This window comes from Adiantum capillus-veneris, chromosome 26, assembly GCF_014529385.1.
Source record: "Adiantum capillus-veneris isolate H3 chromosome 26, ASM1452938v2, whole genome shotgun sequence".
Taxonomy (NCBI): domain Eukaryota; kingdom Viridiplantae; phylum Streptophyta; class Polypodiopsida; order Polypodiales; family Pteridaceae; genus Adiantum; species Adiantum capillus-veneris.
In genome coordinates this window covers 105,749,448-105,755,447 of record NC_140956.1, presented here as the reverse complement: position 1 = coordinate 105,755,447, position 6,000 = coordinate 105,749,448, and the positions used below count along the sequence as shown (strand labels likewise).

At 45.1% G+C, this 6,000-nt stretch overlaps 1 pseudogene; it reads right to left on the bottom strand.

Annotated features, from left to right (window-relative positions):
* Positions 1 to 4,185: 4,185 nt before the first annotated feature.
* On the bottom strand, positions 4,186 to 5,390 carry LOC147423947 (uncharacterized; annotated as a pseudogene).
* Positions 5,391 to 6,000: the final 610 nt, after the last annotated feature.

Sequence of the window (6,000 nt, the reverse complement as noted above, 5' to 3'; positions counted from 1 at the left end):
TTTTAGAACTTAGATTTGATTTCCTTAGTAGTGATTGTCATTAGAAGGTCGAGTAGGTGATTTGACATCCACCTAGTTGTTTCCATGCGCCTGCGGGTCAAGCTTTGTCCTCGTCTGACAAATTCTGTTGTTGGTTGAGTTCTCGCTATTTAGCTTCCGCTAGCGGCGTAACCGCCTTAACAGTGGTATCTTCATAAGAACACTAATGTTTTCCACCGTGGCATCCCTCATGGATCCAACGGTTCGTTGAATCGAAACCCGGTTCATTGGGAGGTTCAATGAAATCAAGAGTAACATCTTGATTTTCTACATTGTTGTCCCTGTGCAACCGTCTTGGTTAACCGACTCATAATCAAAAGAGCGTGAAGGCTCCATTTAGAACTCTCACTTGAGAATGCTAAACGAGTTATCACAACTAAGAGGTGTTTAACTGCATACCCAGGTTTCAGACTTTTTGAAGGTATTGGAATGTGCAATATAACCTCGGCTCATCTTTCCATGAAAGTACTATGCTGACATATTCATCAGCAGCAACCAAGTCTTTGACTTGCGGTGGTTTCTTGCCAATAGTCAACCTCATCCAAACTGATGATTAAGGTTGCTAACTTGAGAATAACAGGAAGAGACTAGAACTAGCCGTAACATGCCTTTCATCATATGAAGCAAACTCCAAACGAGAAAGGTAACCGATCTAGTTGTTTCACTTCTTGCTAACGTATGCACTTAGCATATCCTTTAGCGTGCTTTACTAATGTATGCACTTTGCATATCCTTTAGTACCAAATAGAATGCTTGTAAGCTGCCCATCCTACATGGGATGAATAGCAATAGTAAGAGTGAGATGATTTCCCCCAACCACTTACAGACAGTCGCCCATGACTGACGACAAACTATGACTCAATCATTGAGTATCCAGCCATATACTCGAGATGGAATGGAGACAACCAACTAGGTTGAAGGCAGATTGGAGTTTCACGCAGCCAATCACGAACACCCATACTCGGCCATCACCTTGTATGGCAGGGTGTAAACTCATACTAAATCTGTAGGAGAGATTGCACTGGCAGTGCAAAAAATTGCAGAAACAATAGTGTCCATGAATTTGCATGCCGCTCCGAATAAATTTGTGGTAAACTCTAGGGCCCATAACACCTAGTGTGCATGCATTTAACACAAACATATCCGAACCGCAATTCCATGACGAGACTTTCCACGATACGTACGTGAAAGTTTTGCAACAAATTTGGACCATAATAGAATGTGACAACCCGATCACACCTAGGTACCAACCATGAGACATTCTTATGTACATAGCATACTGAGCTATATGTAGAAACGACCCTCCGTGAAGGTGGTTTCGCAACACTTGGAATCGTAACAAGTTTGTACTTAGTACCCGACAATTTCTGGCCACTGAAATTGCTCCTGATACTGTGTGCGTAAAATGGTCGAACCTATGGATGCGACCAGCACCTAGGGACTTCGTCGTGACACATTGGTAAAATTTGGCGCCAGTGTCAGTCCAAGAGACTCATATTCTCCACATGTGGAATATGTCTCAAACAAGGATATCAAGAAAAACCACATCCATCAAGTACGAGCTGGTACTTGTGTGTGGAGGTAACTGCAAACACTCGCGACAAGAGTGAGAGGGACCCTCATTAACATGCTCCACACTGGCTAAACTGAACTCCTTGAGTTCCTAGACCATGTTGTATCCCATGTGACAACATGTGCCAAATTGAACCCAACAACGCTACAGTCCAAAATACTCTGTTCCAACATGCCCTTGGCATGGCTTTGAAACATTCAAGCATATTTATACGACTTGCACTAAAAACCGTGGGTGTTGCCTGCGCAATCCAACCCCTTTGGTTAACATCTACGTAGTCAAACCCTTGGTAAGACCCTCTGTAGAAACTACTCAACTAGCAGGCAACGGTAACCAACATAGTTAACCGTGTACATAATGATTGGAGTCAACTCGAAAATTTGAATTCGTCCGCTACCGTGTGGTAGATTGCAGAATTCTTTCCTTGAAAGTTTAACTGGGAGAGATCAAACTGTGATCCTCAATGCCTATGGGGTGATTGAGCAGTCAACCTCCGGGTCGTGCCCCAAACAATACGTCCATAGACACTCCGTAGTGCTATAGAGCGGGCTGGAAATCCACACAAGTGAACTGCCTAGCTCTAGTGGACAGCCATGCTGTCTCAACTGATTGCTGCATCTATACTGCCTTGTAAAGATCAGCTGTTGTGAGTTGAAGATGTATCAAAAACTCAACTTGAGTGTTGCACTAAAAACATGTAGTGCAAAAATGACACCCTAAACATCCGTAATGACAAGACTCTTGCTTGTGCATTAACGTCGATGTATACTTCCTTGGGTAGATCTGTTCGATCTGGAAAACAATCACCCAAAGAATGCCAATAATTGGGTCTTACCCTTGGCCTGACAATGGCTCTTAGCCTGTGTGGCTCATAGCCCTTATGCAAATTAGTTGAGAGTTAGAGCACCTTGGATCAGGCTCCATTGAACCGTTGAAGACTAATATGAGTAACATCTTAGCCACGTGCTAGCTGATAGGTAGAGCATCTTGGCTCAGGCTTGGCTCAGGCTGCACGTATCAAAAGCTTCTTAGAAGATTTTCATTTTTCCCTTAAAGAGAAAGAGAGAGAAGAATAGCATGCTGGGCTGAGGAACTTTCCTTAAGTTTTTAGAGTGTGTGCCCAAACTGTGTGCTCTTACGCATCTTATGTCTGACTTGCAGCTTATCGTATAAGCATTCCACAGGTTGTCGGTATGACTGTCTCATCAAGAGAGATAACAGAAAAACACAAAACTCACTCCGACCCACCTACCTTGTAGGGGTCGTGATTGTATGAGTACAACATAGCTTTGGCACTTTGCCTGGAAAATAAGTGCTAGATTGAGGTTCCTTTTAGTATTGTTGGGTGGTAATAGCAACCAACCATCAGGTTCAACAATCCATCACTTAGTCTGTCCTTGACAAAGTTGCGAGTGTGATAACGGAAGCGTAATCTATGAAGTGGTGGATTCCATGCCACTTGCTTAGCATGCCTTGCATGAAAAAGCGTAAGCCCTTGGCTAATATGACGGCCTCAAGTGTGAGAGTGGAAACCAAAAGTGCCTTGCACAATCTGCATTGGTAGTGGTACATCATAATGGGATATCACCACACCTAAAATGGGAGCAAACTTCTGGTCATACCAGTTCCCCAAACTTGTGTGCCAACGCCCGTGATTCGAGGTCAATGGGCAGTAATGTGGCACAAGGGAGAAGTCTTGCTTCGTGTAAAATTGCCAAAGCACTTTGCTTTGCACAATGATAGTAATTGCCAAGGAAAGTGTAAACATGGAAAAAACAAGAAAAACTTAAACTTGGCGAACCTGGTTGTTGCTGTAACCAGTTGTCCCGAGATTTTGTAGGAGAAAAATTGCTCACAGATGGCTCATAGCCATATGTGGTTGTCGGATAGATGGCTCATAGCCATTTCTAATGTCTCATAGATGGTTGATAGCCGTCTTTGCTGTGCGAGTGGGAGTTGTCGTGTACACAACTACGTCTTCTTATGGCAGATACATCCGTCGTGTACGGAATGAAATATCCTGCAGACAGTTTGCCATATCCTTCCCAAGTTGTATGCTCACAGCATATGCCAAACATGGGGAGTGTCAATGCAAGAAGCCTAATGGGAAGCCTTGCTTCATAGAAATATGTTTGTGCTGACAGTCAACGAATGTGGCTGCAGATATCATAACAAAAAGAATCGACTTTGTCGAGCAATTTCAAGTGAAATTAACCAGTATTGTGCGCAAGCATTCTCTGTCAGTTTGTAGAAACAGTGCCAAGGAGTCAGCCATGGCGAGCAACTTGCTGCCCACAACAAATCTAGTAATAGGCCATGCCTATCTCCTTGAGATACAGAAAAATTGGTCCTTGGCCGTGCCTTTGAAGCAAAATGTAACCTATGACAAGCGTGCTCTATCAAGGTACTCAGGAGAAGCCATGCTTCATATAACTATGTCTGTCCTCATTGCCAACAAATGCTATCAGCGACGACAGATGTCATAGCAAAGAGAGTCGACCTTGTCGATCATGCACAAACAATTGACCGTGTCGAATTGTAATGTAATGGAAAAATAGTAGAACCCGTGCAAATTATGCAGCTCGTACCTGCTTGGCTCTATGAACGATAGCCGTGATCATCCATGCTAGTGCATACTAGAGTGATCAAACACATGCTCCATACTACTCTACTTCTTGCTGCCAAGGGCCTTGCCCAATGCGCAACCAATTTGGAATCTTGTGAGAACTTCCATAGCGTTGCCGTAGAATCATTCAAGCCTTGCTTGATAAATTCTACCTATCTCTTGGGCGGCAACCATTGCACCAGTCAGAATTCACAAAACCAAACAAAGTGCAGATGATTGTAAAGAATGCAAAAAGTAATGCCGAAACATAAACAAAAATACCTGGAGAGTTAGCAGATGCACCTTGAAGCCTCGCCAAGATGCCAACCCATGACCTTGTCGTGCATGGTGTTGGATCTCTCCCGTGGGATCCATAAATTCTCGAGTCTGGTGTCCAAATCTGTACCAGACTTGGTACTGCTTGAATTTGGGAGTCGTCCGGATTCCTTTCAAAAACAATCGGCGTCCGCCGCAAGTGATGCCTTGCATGTGATTTCCAATCCATATCGAAGTTAGAAACCTTGCATCATGGCAAACTAAATGCCTTGCTTGCCGAGCACTGCTCTTCATGCATGCCTTGGACTCCGCTTTCAATCCCGACATGAAGAGGTTTTGAGAGGTAGCTTGTAAATTTTCTTCACATAAGCTATGCAGAAAATTCAGAGCGAGCTTCTCCTTTTGCCAAGATCATACCTTGAATTGGAGGTCCCTCCGGAGCCATGGCCAAGAGAGCTTTGGACTATCCGACTCATTTGTATGCAGTCCGCCTGTGGGATCATCCGCTTGTGTGGGGAGGGTGCCCAAGTTGGGGCGCCCATTGCTAAGTAAAGGAAAAAAAAAAAACAAAAAAAAAAACTCATGCTGCAGCGATGGCGAAAACCGCAGGGCTGTCACCGAATGGCGTTCGCGCTGCTCCAACCACGCCCTTACAGGGCTCCGTGCTGTGACGAACCTTGTTTGTCCTGCCGGGGTGCACTCTTTTGGTGCCATGCCCGCCCGAAACGGCACAGGTCCATCTTCCTCTCCCCTTCCCGTAAGCGGCCCTTCCCGCGAGCTTCCACGAAGGTCTTGCTCAGCTCTGCAAGGGCCGTTTCCTGCGGCCGGAAGAGACAAAGAGACCGAGAGCGCTTGAAGAACTTGCAACCTTGACCCTACCTTGCCATGCAAGGCCATGCAACCACGTCCCCTCCATAGCTCGTGAGAGAGAGAGATATTCCGGGAGAGAGGGAGAGAGAGAGAGAGTACATGCCTCGAAAAGAAAACCATGCCTTCTTCCCCGCCATGGCTCCACCCTCCTTCCTCCTCTCCACCTTGATCTGATACCAATGTTAGACCAGCGGGTAGACAGACATGCAAATAACCTCCCAACCATCCTATATATAGGCCCCTGGCCCTCTTCCATATATAGACCCCTTTACTGCATGTGTGTCTGGCACATTGCCCGGGCCGTGCCCGTCTAGTCCTACCCTTGGCATGACATACATCCTTTGTCGTGATGGCTACACCAGCTCCATTGTCAAGAATTACCATGGTGGTGACACCTTCTAATTCAATTGGGAGCGTGGTATTGCCATCTTTCCCTTCACAGTATTCGCCTACCTTGTGTAAGGGTAGTGGTTGCATGTTTACTTGAGGTTTTTCTACTTCCTTGATTCCTTCCCGCATTTGTGAATTCGGATCCCTTATTCTAAATTTTTCAAGACATTTTCATACCGTACTCCACATATTAGGTCTTATTCTGAGAAGCTCGGCTAGAGTAATGGTACAAGTCACTAGAGTTAAT